The sequence below is a fragment of the Anabrus simplex genome, chromosome X (genome assembly GCF_040414725.1).
Source record: "Anabrus simplex isolate iqAnaSimp1 chromosome X, ASM4041472v1, whole genome shotgun sequence".
Taxonomy (NCBI): domain Eukaryota; kingdom Metazoa; phylum Arthropoda; class Insecta; order Orthoptera; family Tettigoniidae; genus Anabrus; species Anabrus simplex.
In genome coordinates this window covers 40445955-40461562 of record NC_090279.1, presented here as the reverse complement: position 1 = coordinate 40461562, position 15608 = coordinate 40445955, and the positions used below count along the sequence as shown (strand labels likewise).

General features: G+C 38.8%; 1 long non-coding RNA gene across 1 annotated transcript; it reads left to right on the top strand.

The window, feature by feature from the left end:
• Positions 1–4064: 4064 nt before the first annotated feature.
• On the top strand, positions 4065–14099 carry LOC137503169 (uncharacterized). The gene is made up of 3 exons (XR_011019083.1): positions 4065–4147; positions 10066–10195; positions 14014–14099. It is a non-coding gene; the product is annotated as an uncharacterized lncRNA (long non-coding RNA).
• Positions 14100–15608: the final 1509 nt, after the last annotated feature.

Sequence of the window (15608 nt, the reverse complement as noted above, 5' to 3'; positions counted from 1 at the left end):
GTCCTGTTAAAAGAGTGAAATTTTCTAATATTCCACGAAGCATAAACATTTTTACAGATGGGGCAAAGGACATTAATGGAGTTGGTTCCGCTTATTATATACCTTCTCTAAATGTTAAAGAGCAATATGGTTCGCCTAGTGACTGTTCGATTTTTACAGCGGAGTTACTCGCTATACAGCAAGCTTTACTTCTTGTTCAGCGACAGGGATATACGAGAGTTACAATCTATACGGATTCGCTGAGTGCATTGCAATCTTTGGTTTCGTATGAGTTATCCTACAATTGGTATGTATACAATGTCAAGAATCTCCTTTATATGCTTGACAACGTCGGTACTTACATAACTTTAGTATGGGTACCAGGTCATGTAGGTATTGAGGGCAATGAAAAAGTAGATTGTCTTGCAAAACAAGCTTCTCGTCTTCCTGTTCCGAATACTAACAATATTGTTCCAGCTTCTGATTATGTAGTTGTTACCCGACAGGAGGGGCGTCAAGACTGGCAGCATTTTTTTCGACAGACTGCACAAGTCAAAGGTAACTTCTATTATCATTTACAACCAACACTTTTAGTTAAACCTTGGTTTACGCGAGGATCTTATACTAGACGACATATTATTAACATCATTCGGTTACGGTTTAATCATGCCCTTACACCACAATATAGATCACGTTTCCATTTAACGCAGGATACAAACTGTTTGTGTGGTACAAATATCCGTAATGGCGACTCCAACCACATTTTATTTGAATGTTCTTTATGTGCTAACCCCCGTAAAAAACTTTTGACTAATCTTAAGCGACTCAAGCAGGTTTTTCCAACCAGTGTTTCTTGTTTGCTCTGTAATCCTACAGTCGAGATTATTCGAGTGCTAAATTTGTTTCTAGATGAAGCCAATATCGTGTTATAATTCTGTCTGTAATATCGGGTGAGCATTGCTCATGCTTTTGAAGGTTCCATTTGAGTGATTCCTTATAACATTAGTGTATTACTTGCGAGTGCTATTTTGGATTCTTCGTGTGGGTGAAGCTTTAGACACAGTGTGATTGCAAGATTGGAAATTTCCCGTATGCAAACAGTATGCTCTAGCAACATAGGGTTGTTATGTGATATAGTGAAGATCAGTGTTTTGTGTTTTTCTACTTGCAAGCTCAAGCATCCATTACTGCACTGCAGTTTTTCATTTATACCAGTGTGTTTATATGAGTAAGCGAGTATTGACTGGGTGAAATGTCGTAGACACAGCCCATAAGCATCAGCAAGCAAGCAAGCAACTTTTCAATAAGTGTCATATATTCTTAGATGCGCAGGTCGAGTTAATGCAGTTGACGTAATTTTGTCGCGAGGAGTGAAATCGATCTAAAGCTCGCTCTTTGGATTCATTTAAAAATTTACAAGGCATTCGGTGTTCGGCTGTTGTGCAGTGCACACGTCTCGCTCCGGTCACTGGTGCAGCGGCTTTTTCCTGTCTGTAGATAAGTAGAGTGTTTTATGTTTGTGTTTGTATCCTAGTAATTTTCTTTTGTGTTTGTTCCGGTGCTAGTGTAGGGTAATTCCTTTTTGGACTACTATGTCTGTAGATAGTGGCGGTGGCCCTTTAGGACGACCTCCTGATATTGGTAAAGATGCCGTGCGTAAGGATTTACACATGGACGTTAGTAATACAGCTACCCAACGAGACAGTTCTCAAGATACAATACGTGATTCGGATCAGCGTCCGCACGTTCCTGTATCTACCTATTCTAACACTCATCTTGGCCCTTACATAGTATTTGTCGAATCGATTGACTCTACAAATAAAATAGGACATATTCACCCTATGGCTCTGGGACGGATTTTCTACGAGAGGCAAATTGGTGACGTCAAGGCCATCCATAGGAAGGGAAGAAATAGAATTCAAGTTACTTTCATGTCTAGTAAGGCTGCAAACGCCTTTCTTTCTCATCCCATTCTTACAGAAAAGAAATTGACAGCTTTTATTCCGTCTTCGAATATTCAGCGAGTAGGGGTAATACGGGGAGTAGACACTACTATTTCCGAATCCGACATTCTCACCTATTTAGACTCACCATATCCTGTAGTGAAAGTACAACGTCTAAATAGACGTTCATCTAAAGACGGAAAAACTGAATATATCCCTACAGGTACTGTGAAGGTTGTATTCGAAAGTCAACAACTTCCGAAAAGTGTGTCCATTTTTAAAGTCATTTTAGAGGTTCAGGCCTTTATATTCTCTCCTTTATTATGCAAACGATGTCAGCGGTATGGACACACCGCTACTAATTGTCGTTCCAGGGAGCCGAGATGTGGAAAGTGTTCCCTTACTCATTCTACTGAAGATTGCACTCACCAAGTCGTTAAATGTGCTAACTGTGGCGGAAATCATCCTGCGGGAGCAGAACATTGTGAAATCCACAAACAACAAAAAGAAATTAAACGCATTATGAGTGTTGAAAACAAATCATATTTCGAAGTGAAAAACTATTTTGCCCCATTACAGTCCCTATCTAACCCCCTTCTGATGCCCCAACATTTTCCTCCTTTACCCAATAGACCATCTCAATCGGACGAAACTCTCCCTCGAAAGCGTAAATTTACTATGGTGGTTAGTAACCCTTCCCGCCCACCCGTTAAACCAGGTTATGACAGGGCATCATATCTTAATTTGATCAGTAATCCGAAGACGGTTCCAGAACATTCTGGCACTCCAGTCGTGCCTTTGATACCTGCTACTTCTAACGAGCCTGCATCTACATCACGGAAGCCAAGTCCTCAAGGGCAACCTTCGGCTTCCCCCGCGCCAATATCGGCATCTCCCTCTGTCAAGGCTTTACATTGTAAATCAAACGTTAATTCTAATGAACAGTGTCGGAAAATCTTTAACAACTTTGCAGATGTACTCGCAGAAATAGACCCAAACGACCCATGGAAGCCTAAGATACAATCAGTATATGAGGAGATTCTTCTATCCATGGGACTTTCCCCTACTTGCCAAGTAAAACATGCGGATACTGCAATGAAATTGTCGGAACATATTAAATAAGAAACATCATAAAATATTCTGGAATATTAACAGCTCTCATTTGTACTGACTCCTAAAGCACCTTGATGGCTTTAGACAATCCCGAACATACCACTAATTGGTACATTCAAAATTTCCGCAAATTACGTTATGACTTGTCCCTCCGTCATGTTGAAGTATTCTTCGCATGGCTTCCGGGCCATTCTGGAATACACGGCAACGTCACAGCGGATATCCTATCTAAAGAGGCCGCCCAGGGTACTGGATTGGTCTACTATATCGCAGTTTCACACACAGACTTATGGGAACACTGTCGTCACTTCATCCGCGATCAGTGGTGTGCAATGGCGCCGAACTTCCCAGTTGAAAGGTAAGCACTTATTCACGCTTATGCCTGATATTCTTAATAAACCGTGGTTCGCCTTTGGTCACTACACTCGGCGTCATATTACTACAATCATACGGCTCCGCTTAAATCATGTGTGTACGCCTGCTCATCTCTATCGCCTTAATCTTATCGAAAGTAACTTATGTCCATGCGGTCGGGCAGTAGGTACTGTCAATCATATCTTTTTTCAGTGTCAGACATATGAACATCACCGTCGCGAATTCGTAGCTAAGCTTCTTCATGCGGGTTACCAACTGCCGTTAAATGTTTCGTGTTTAGTGTTTCAACCGACTTTTCGCGTTGTAGACTTCATACTTACTTTTTTAGTTACCTGTACCATCCAATTGTAACCTTTCCTTTCCCTATATGTACGCACTTTCGCATCCCAACCCTTATTTGTGGTCCGGTCTAGTTTGTTTGTAGTAAGACGTCGTGGCAGACCACACAGACGTGAAGCATTAGAACCCTGTGTCCCAGTGTTTTTGTGTTATGCCTTGATAGTTTAGCCTCCATATTCTTAGTATATTCCTCAGTTTCATTATTGCCGGCTGTAATTAGCCTCATCACATAGCTAACCCTACTATCTCGTAGTGTACTAATTTCTTCTAATGTTGGTACCTTTCCCAGACATTACTTGTCTCGCAAACCAGTGACTGGACGTAGCGTCTTACGACGATGTCCAAAAACTAACCAAGGAGAAGAAGAAGAAGTGTCATATATTCTGGAGTTGTCACTGGTAATACATCCTTTCCTAAATTCAGCCTCCTTTACTGACTGATACAAATCAAATCCGTTCTTCAAGAGTTTGTTTTAAGTGATTAGCAATGGCAAACTACCTCACTCCTCATCCTGTCTAGTTCGCCTCATTTAGGCTCTGCCATTGGTTTTTGCGGTTTCCCTATAACTGCATAGCCTTTGGTAGTGCTATTTGAGGATCTAACCAGCCTCTGCGCTGATGACCTAACAAACTGTAGAATACATTAAAATGGTATTACCGTTAATAAAATATTATTATTATCAGGTTTTGTCTCGAAGTGTGAGGTATGTTGTTGTATCAGGCGCGTGTTAACCAGTTGTACAGTTTATGCCGTTAATTGTGTTTCAGATTTTCTTCATTGAGGAATTGTGATTTCTATCACTTTACACTTATTGTCGGTAATGTTCAAGTTTCAGTAATTTACTTTTGCCAAACTTATAGATCTCAATTGAGAACCGTTAAAAGTTAATGCTAATGTTTCTCAGTTTCAGCATTATACAAATTTTTAAAATTTTCGTCATTTTATTTTTATTTAAGCATTAAAAATGTATAAGCATATAACTAGCTTTCTTTTTGAAACCTCCTGGCCTTTGCGTTACAAGTACCTGCAAATCGTGTGTTGTAGCAATATATCGGATATCTAAATTTATTGGAATGAGGAATGAGGTGAAGAATTGCGGATATTAGTTTCAGAAAAAAGTGACAAGATAGTGTATCGCCGGGCTGAGTGGCTCAGACAGTTAAGGCGCTGGCCTTCTAACCCCAACTTGGCAGGTTCGATCCTGGCTCAGTCCGGTGGTATTTGAAGGTGCTCAAATACGACAGCCCCGTGTCGGTAGATTTACTGGCACGTAAAAGAACTCCTGCGGGACTAAATTCCGGCACCTCGGCGTCTCCGAAGACCTTAAAAAGTAGTTAGTGGGACGTAAAGCAAATAACATTATTATTATTATTAGATAGTGTATCGGTATCATTTTAATTATTGTGTTGCTGTGTTATTTGCCTCTTTGTGCGATTTAAAAGTGGCGCTATGAATGTTTGGTTGTTCTATACACTGTAGGCTGCGAAAGATTTTAGTACTGGTAGTGTTCGAAATCTTGAGAGTTGTTCTGTGCAGGATATCTGTGAAAATATCTGCATATGTAGATTTCTTAGTATATCAGTGTTGTTATGAAGATTCTTCTGTATCACATCCTTATCCCACAACAGCTATATCCGGTATTTACTCCTGATGTTTTAGTTAACAGTAGGCTGCCTCTCTTTCGTAAGATATTTCCTGATTTATTGGTGTGTAAAAGATCTTCTTCATGGGCGTGTGGCAGTGAGTTTGCATGGGTTCAAATCCCAGGATAGGCAGCCCTGAAAATCGTTTCCGTGGTTTCCCCATTTACTCGTTAATTAACCTTATTTAACGCAGCTACCTTCTTAACCCTAGCACTTTCGCTTTGACTTGTTAGGGCAATATTAAACCAGTAGCAGGAATGGAAGAAAAATCTTCAAGAACATATTGTGGCTCTGGAAACTGTAAAAGGTAGTTACTGTACGCGCACTTTTTAGTGATAGATTTTTGTACTCGGTGAGTAGTAAGAAGGAAGCACTGCCGGTTCCGGTAAATACTGCCAACTGAATGGAAATGAAATCTGAATTGAATCGATAATATGATCGATCGATATGAATTTTCTAAATCTTTATTATCTTAATGCCAACAACTGTGTCACACACACAATATATAATACTATATAATATTTCCCGATGCGAATCTTGTTCCTCGCATGAATTCTATAGTTTGGCTTTGCTATGTAAACAAAACAGTACGAGTACTTTAAGTGTACGCCAGATGTCGCACAGCGATGACAAGCGATTCTTAGTTTGTGTTTCAAAAGTTGCCAATACGAATCTCGAAGATAACCGAAGTCGATCGATTCTGCACTAGCGTGTAAATCTATCGCTAAAAAGTGCGCAGATAGTACTTGAAAGTGAAATCAAGAATATATTAATAGAATAACCAGTGAAGGCCTGAACAAGTAGGCCTAGTGTCCCCTACGTTGCAATATACAAAATACAATTGATCATAGTTTCCTGAATAGATATGTGTTTCCATAGAAATCTGTTACCTGGCAATGAGTAAGAATCAACGCAATTGGCCACAGGAACGAGCTCGTGTTACATGTGTACATTATGTTTACTTTTACAGTAAAATATCACAAAGTGAATAACAAGCACTGTTATTGGCTGAAATGAATTCAGTTAGGCACCACTCGACGTATTCAACACAGACTAGTTTCATACCATGTGGGGAACAAACTGCAAAACATTTAAACCAGTTGTTTGACACAGAACTCCCTTCAAGGGGTGCTGTGTTAAGCAACCCTCGGTTGTGTCATAAGACATGACATGCACAGACAAATAAAGAAAGTGCACTTAAGTAAAGGTTCGATGAAATGAGCTGGTAGAAGTGTTGAATAAATTTTTGTCTTCATTTCAACAGATTCTTCTTCTTCTTTTTCCATTTCCAGTCTTTTGGGTAGAGTTGTGAATTAAGGACCACCTCATCTCATTTTTCTGTCTCCACAACTCCCTTATTTTTTCCAATATTTTTTTTCTACTTTTACTCCTCTCTTCTCTGTACTCTCTTTCCCCGCATTCATCCACCTCTTTCTGGGCATTCCTCGATGTCTTTCTCCTTTTATTTTCTCTGTAATCACTCTCTGGAACTCTACCCTGTCCCATTCTCATCATATGTCCATACCATTTCAGGTTATTGGTCTCTATCATGTCTTGCAGTTTGTAACGTGCTCCCGATATATATGTTTTCTTACCTTGTGCATATTCATTGCTTCCTCCCAGTGACATTGGACTGCTACGCTTACCATCCATCTGTTGCCTTGTCTGCCTCACGACTGTGTGTGTGCTTGCTATCCTCTCCCCGCCATCCCCTGACGTCATCATTGTTCCCGCACATTCCACGCCTGGCTCTCCGGCCTATATAAACTTGCCGTTTCGCCTTGATCGGCGATCAGGTGTGTGCATTATGCTATTGTAAGCAGTGGGAGTTTTATATCGTCCGCGGCTGGTCGTGCTGACTTATTTAACCTGTGTGGAAACCTTCTATGTCTCACTGGGTGAGCAGACTCATGTTTTATTTTACATATTCATGTTGATATTCTTTCTAGCTCCTCACACACTTTGTTACAAATATCAAGCTTGTAAAATTTCGGCCCTTTTTTGGACTTTACTTTCACTATGGAGCACTTCCTTCATTTCTGTGAACTTTGACAACTGTGATTGGGGAGTTTTCCTTGGCGGACCAATAAGCGAGCTGGAACCTTACATCGTGTGTTCAAATGAACTTAACCTTCAACGGGTTTTTGCAGGCTGATCGCTGCCTGTTACCGTAATGCCCTCACCTGTGTTTTGTTTTTTCTTTATCCATTTTCACTACCTCTCCTTCTACCGGTGTATGCCCTTGTTACTTCCTATTCTTCTTCTTCTATGAGAAATTAAAAATGCACTAGAAAGATTAGTAATAGTCTGCAAATTTTCATAGGTGTTCTTTCTATTCAATGGTTTTAAAATTAATGTCAAGTTATTCTTCTAGTTGATGAAATTCGTATTCGGGGGATTAAATATTGTGAAATATCCATGTGGTGGTTTCTATGCATTGCTATCCCAATGTTTACTGAATGTATCATTCCACTAGTAATATTTTTTTGATGTATATTCGGGGTACGTCCTTGTTACGATATTGTTACCATTGTAACTATTTGAATCTAATCATCTGTCCACATTCTCACAAAGTACTTGTACATACGCCTTATTTTCTTAACTTAATCTTCTAACATGTCTACTATTCCAGTACCTGACCAATACCAAAGATTATGAGTTTCATTGCCATGTATCGTGTTTATAAGCATTCTTTTGATGTTGCTACAATATATGTCATGATTCTTAAAACCTGATCCCTTGGGCTTTTTATTTGTTTGGTGTCCCCTTTTTATTCCTATGCTCCTACTACGGAATACCTCTCGGGAAGGGCCTTGGTTTGTGTTCTGTGCGACTAACTGCGCATTGCCTCGTGCACGCTTCCACTCTGTTTGGCCTGACACGTAAACATTGTGCTCTGTCATATGATTGAGGGAGACTCTCCTCTCCTTTTTTTTGAGAAATCGTGTTTTAGAACTGATCTATGCTAAAAACATAAAAGGTAACAAGTTTAGGGAATCCAATTCTTTCCCTGATTTCTATGTTTCTGACTTTATCCCTTCATATCCTCCCTATCATTCCTCTAAGGAATTTCATCTTAGCCTCTTGTGTTCTGCTTTCATCATAGTTTGCTGTTGTCCATGTGCCTGATGCATATGTCAAAATTGGTGTGTAATACATAGGGTGCAACATTTTCTTTCATTCCTTAGGGACGTCCCAGTTCCAGACTATAGATCTCACACATTGATAGAACTCATTGGCTTGTTCAATTCTCTTTCCAATTTCTTAATTTATTTTCCCATCTTCTGCAATTACTCTCCCCAAATACTTGAAGCTTTCCACAACTTCTAATGGTCTTCCATTTACTTCAATATTCCCACTTCCTTCTCTATTACCTCTCATCACCACTGCTATCATATACCTCTCCACACTTATGTGCATTCCATATACCTCTGGCTCCTAATTCTATACAATATCTTGTTCTTGTACTTCCATTTCATCTTCTCTCCATACTACTATGTCGTCTGCAAAGAGTAAGGCCTTTGTTTCTTTGCTTTCCATTTTTTGTTGTATACTCTTGTGGATTTCATCCATGGTTGTAATGTAGAGTAGAGGGGATGATACACATCCTTGTTGAAGTCCTGTTTCTACTTAGAACCAGTTTGTTTGTCCTGTCATAGTCTTCTTACTACTTACTCACTTTTCGTGTATGGGTTTTATAATTGGTTCTTCTCCTGTCCCTCCGTTCTTCTTTATCAATCTATCGAAGACCGCTTGCCCTGGTACACTGTCATATGCCTTCTCAATATCTAAAAATGTCATCACTAAATCCTACCTAAACTCCTATCTTTTCTCCATTGTGTTCTTTAGATTCAATGCATTGAAGAACTTAAAATTGATGTTACACTGAGTGTGGAGTACGGCACTGCATGGAAGTGAAACATGGATAATAACTGGTGCTGAGAAAAACAGAGTTGAAGCCTTTCAAATGCCGTGTTATTGGAAGTTGTTGAAGATCAGATAGATATAACATGTTAGAAATAAAGAGATAGTGAATCAGCTTGATGAGAGGAGAAGAGTTTGAGAGAATTTGATCCTAAGAAGGAAACTTTTGATAGAACAGATCTCAAGGCACTCTGATCTTGTTCAGTTAGTTTTGAATCTAAGTGCAGAAGATAACAATGTTACGAAGATTCCAAGATATGGACCCGGGTCATCAGAATGATATGCAAATGGAATAGTCACTGAATTTTCAAGAAGTTTTGTGCATTTTGATCAAAGTCAATGTAGTTTGATTTTTAACAAGAAAACCCGTCTGCTGTGGTTTCACTTCCATGTAAAACTGTATGTTATATAGCTATGAATACGATATAAGGTGTCATGTAAAACTAGGGATCCTTTGACAATGAACTCGATATTGACAGACATGTTAACTTATATTTCATATGGAAGTGATAACTGTATTTGAAGTCATGTAAAACTGGAGGTTCTTAGCTCTGATCATAGTATCAGTCATAGAAAACTTGTGGTCCTATAGGTATGTTCACAAAATCCACAGGCATGTGAAATTTTTTTGGCTTTTTTGTATGATCATGATATTGAGAGTCATGTAAAATTACAAGCTTGTTGCTTAGTCTGTTGAAAAATAACCTAAGTAACAATAAGGTAATACATTTTTCTGGTCTGTGTTTCAGTGTAACATCATTGGAAGAAATCATAAACCCCAGTACCTTCTAACTGCTTCAGTTGCAGTGTGAAATGGACTTGCAAATAAAGATCAAGGAGGAACCAGCCTGGCTTGAAGGAACAACAAATGCATCACTTGTAAGTCTTATTCCACATAACTTCATGGAGGTCAGAATTTAACCCTTACCGGCTGAATAAGGTTGGCAGGGGCATAATTTACTATGTGCTTCCCCAATATTAACATCAGCAGTCATCTTTTGCTGCTTGGGCATCTAAGTATGGTATGTATCTGTTTTGTTTCTTTGTCTGAGAGTATGCCACAGTGTGCTACACAAAGCTGCCAACACTTACAAACTAGAAATAACAGTATTGATGTACATCTATGAGTCCAGCTAGTGACAAAAGCATTGTTCGTGGGACAAGGAAAGGGCTTCTGGTGGCATAAGCTCCCAGATAATTGCTGCCGAGTGGACAATTGGCCTCTAGCATTTACTAGGGAGATGGCAGTGCATTCTATGTTTGATAGTGGCAAAAAGCTGAATTAATATTGTGGGCTTGATAGTGAAGGAAGCATGGTTAGGTCCAACTAGTGATGAAGTTGTGATAGGCAGTGTCTCAAGATTGAGGCTTCAGGGCATTTCATGTGTTAAGTACCCTTTGACTGACTGTCTATTGTCTGTTGGTTATTTAAATTGATGTATGGAAGGGGTGTGGTAATGTCTTTATTCTGCTTGGTTTGGTAATGGAATCTTTGTGGGATTGACATCATTTCCTATCATATGTCAGCCAATTGCAGTGCTAGTAGTTGCTGAAATGTTGGGAGCTATATTGAATTAAGTTATGGCCAGTAGGTCCATGGCTCTCATGGTGAACATATTTTTCTTCCAAAAGAAATTCCAGGTAAGATTTGCATCATTTAAACTTTTTTATATTGTCACTAATGTTGGGTGAGCACGTATTAAAATTCTGCCTTGGCAGTTTACTGTGAGTATAGCTTGTCTAAAGCAAACACCCTGATGAAGGTGAAGATGCAGTGAAAATTATTTAGAAGAAGCATGATTTTTCATCATTTTTCCTTGCTCTATCTGTTGCTACTCTAGTCACAGTCCATTGCAATCTTCTGAGTGTGTGACTTTCAGTTCTGTGGCTCTTCATCTGATAGCTCAGAGGATAAACTGATGACATACTAATTTCGTGTTAGTGAGTGTGATTCATGTTCGGTCTAGAGGTATTTGAAGAAGCTGAATTATCCCAGCACACGTATGTTGTTATACTGGCAAGAAAGTGAATTCCTGCACATCATTGTTGCACCTCAGAGTCTTTGAAAACCTTGAATGTTGGAAGAGAGATATTCAATGAATAACTGTGATTTGAAAGTAATAATCTATTGCAAACAGTGTGAACTGCTAATTTATAGATCATACATTGCCCAAGAGTTGCTTAAAGCTAAAATTCAGCAACTAATGCACGCTGCTCTCGGAATAATTGTGTGCTTGTTGAGGTTTTCTTTTCTCTCTCTACCTCCTGTGGGTTGGGCTGCAGACGAAGAATACATCCACAGTATCCCCTGCCTGTCGTAAGAGGTGACTAAAAGGGGCAACCAAGGGATGATTGAATTAGAACCATGAAACTACTTGTGATTAGTACCATCACCTGGGAAAGCCATGGGTTGCCTTTACTTGCAAGTAGTACCACTATGTTAGGTACACAATAGGTTTGTGATTAGTAGCAGCAGAGCGTGGCTCACTGTGGGTTTCCAGTGCCTGTGATTAGTACCACTATATGTGGAACATAACGGGCTTATGTTGCCTGTGATTTGTACCAATTTGTAAGAAACACCACGGGTCTGGGCATCGCCTATGCTTAGTACCACTTTATGAGCGTCACTTTTGGTCAACATTGCCTGTGATTTGTACTCATTATTTGTGGAACACCACGGGATAATGCTAGTCCCTGTGATTAGTACACCTATGTGAGGTGCACCATGGGTTTGCTTTGCCTATGAGTGTCGCCATTATGTGAGAAACACCGTAGGTCTATTTTACCTGTACAATGTACATTACTTGTAAGTAGTACCATAAGTTGTTGGAACACCGTGAGTTTACGCTACCTTTGATTAGTACCGCAACTTGAGAAATGCCATGGTTCTACTTTACTAGAATTAAATGCCATTATGAGGGACCGTTGACCTGGATATAGAAACCCTTTATACAACAAGCATCATTGATTCAGGATCGTGCTTTGGTAGGAATCCCTTGGTCGGTAATATTGTTTCTGGGAAGGTGAGGCATTGCAGGTCGGATCCACTAATTGTTTTAAATTCATATTCATCCATTCGTTCTTCATCACGTTTTGAATTCTGGTCATTGGGTGATTATTGTACTTTTAAATTAGAATTTCATTTCGTACCATTACGGGCCGATGACCTAGATGTTATGCCCTTTAAACAACAAGCATCATCATCATCATCAAACTAGTCTACTAAACAGAGTGTTGGGCTGATGACCTTCAATGTTAGGCCCCTTAAAACAAGAAGCATCATCAAACAGGATGTCAACACAGGTGTGATTACTCTGGGTTACTCTCACATCCACAATCTGCTGGAAGATATGTGTGTTAAGGAAAGAGCAGATTTGCGTATGGCATATGAGAGATAAAATAGCTTAAAATCTGAATGTAATTTCTCTCATAATAAGTATTTTGCTCAGACTTTGAATTCATTGAGAAAGGCAGAATAGTGATTAGCTTATTTTATTTCTCACATTCAGGTCTGTGTCTATGTTACTTATAGAACCCTGCATAACTCTAGAATACATGATTTTTTGAGAAAATTTTCTTTAATATGCCTCTTCTTAGAGGGCTCCAACACTCTCAGGATGTAAGGAACATAAAAAATTAACTTTTCTTTCCCTTTGTCATTATTTCATTTTGTCATTTTGTGCATCATTTTTCTTCCTTTCCTTAGTTCAGCCACTGTTCTTTTTCTTCTATATTGAATGGGTTAAGTCGGTATATTCTAGAACTGTATAACTTACTATAATTAATTTTTTTAGTAAATGAACTTATATTAGAACGTCCCTCGCCCACATCTTTATTGCCAACGAGGTTCTATGAATCCAAGTGAGAAATTTCAAGGTCTTATTGTAGATCATGAAGGAGCTCCTGAAACTGCAGATGTACACTCCAACATTGTTGACTCTCTACTGATGGTGTTCTCATACCCACATTTCTTCATGGAACACAACATAACATCCTCTTAGTAGTACAACATTTTATGTGTAGGTGCATTGAGTTTGGGCTACATCTTTCCCTGGTATATGACTGTGATAAGCCTGCTTCTTTCATGTTTGTTTTTTTCTTTTTACACTTGGAAGCATTGAAATATGCTGTTTGAAACAGAACTGTCTCAATGCTTTATGTAGCCCCTGTGAGCTCAGCAAAACCGGAGTAGAGAATGTGATTCAAATATTTCAAATTTTTTAAAAATGTTTCTGTAAACAGACTCTATGCTGAGAAGAAAAATGATTTTGAACAGTTTTAACACCTGGAAGTGGTTCAAACAACCTCTAAGATTTGATTGATATGATTGGACATATGACAACAGTTCATGCGATTTACTTTTTATGTCTGTGGCAGCTTACTCCCAAATTCTGTGCGAGACGACCTCAATTCCATGGCCAGTAGGATATCTTCTGTTATGGCTAGGAAATGTTTCTCATATTATATTTGGTTCTCAGTCTGATCCTTTTTTATAACATAAGGAGTGATCAAGGATATCAGTATCATTCTCAGTACAACCTTTGGTTTTAACAATCCTCTGCTGGTAGAAATCTTCCTTAAACATTAGTGAAATTTTGAAAGTAACTGTCAGGTAATGCTTTATCATGCTCATTTGTTGGTGACTTTATTTGTAGATGTCTGTTATGTGCATACCTAATATATCTAACTTTCCACAGGAAAATATTGAACATGTATCAGGAGTGATAGCTCTGAAGAGCGAAGCCACATCAGAGTTAACAGAGCCAGGGCCAACAGAGGAAAGCTCACTTGAGGTAATGTGCATAATTTGATAACCCGTCATCAGGTAACGAAAATACCGTATTACGCGAATAATCCCCGCCACCGAATAATCCCCGCACCTTCATTTTAGGAAGGATCATTTTGAAAAAATGAAATGAACTAAAATTACTTGCATTGAAGGAGTAACATAGGCACAAACAAAATTTTATATGACTCCTCGAGTTCCACCTGTTTTTTTTTTTTTTTGCTACTTGCTTTACGTCGCACCGACACAGATAGGTCTTATGGCGACGATGACACCTGGTCTTTGTACAAATATGAACATGACGGATGTAGCTACTTTGCCTAAACATATTAGAGTTGATAAAAATGCATAATCACTGCTATAAAATATATATGTCATAAACTAGCATGTAGTCCTTCTTACGTGACAAGTATTTAATTAATCTGAACTTGCATTGGGGTTGATTTTCTGTAGATCGGAAGATTCTTTGTCTCTTTCATTACTAGAATCCTTTCCTAAATTACTTAAAAATTCATCACACTCCACATCTAAAACACTGTACGAAAACTACGTGACCCCGTAGTGTGTTCAAAATCTTGACGCAACTAAAACCTGCACCCAAATTTTGTGCCTAACATTAAAAAAAAAAAAAAAATATGCAGGAATTATTCGCGTAAATACGGTAGTTAGAAAATGGCTCAAGAGATATCAGTGTTTGACTCTTCATTTCAATGCATACAATTGATAGGCTTACGGAAAATATACTTTTTTCATGAGATTCACTGTTTACTTACCTAATATTCACTTTTCCTTCAAGTTGTTCCACGATCTTGCGTTATGTATTGTGTAGCAGTTAGGATTGCTCCAAAGACCTCTACTGTATATCATTTGGGAGCTGGTTTGATTCCTACTGATACTTTTCACTACTTAAATATTTCAAACACAGATTTTCTATAAGATACATTTTTTTGTTACTGGATATTTTATTAGTTGCTTCCAATTGAAATACCTTCGTAATCTTATTGATTATATTTGTTACGGAGTTTTGTGGATATGCAGAGGTGAAAGAAGGTGCTGGGATGAACAGGTCTCAATCTACAAAATTAAAGTTAAGATAAAATTTAACAAGGTTATATTTTCTTTTCAAGATCAATAGATAACAATTATAACAGGTACTCAGTAGCCTAGCAACCCTTCGAGAATGTACAATTACAGAGTTACAGGATTTGGGCTCCGAGAGCCAGACACACAATTCTTGAGCAGGAAGCAACTTTACTTATACATAAGGTTTAACAAAGGGCCAGAAAACCCCAATCATGCCCAGGAGCACTTACTCAGAAAATCCTGCTCGAGGCACACAGAAACCAAATTTCAAAAGAGCAATCCGCTCTCAAAGTTCCGGCCTATAAAAGACCACACCAAACTCGACATTCAAGCTGTCCTCCAAGGACATACACACAGGGGTAAAATACCCAACCTACTGAGGCCTGTTAAGTGAAGAAACAGTTCAATTACATGGCCTCCAAA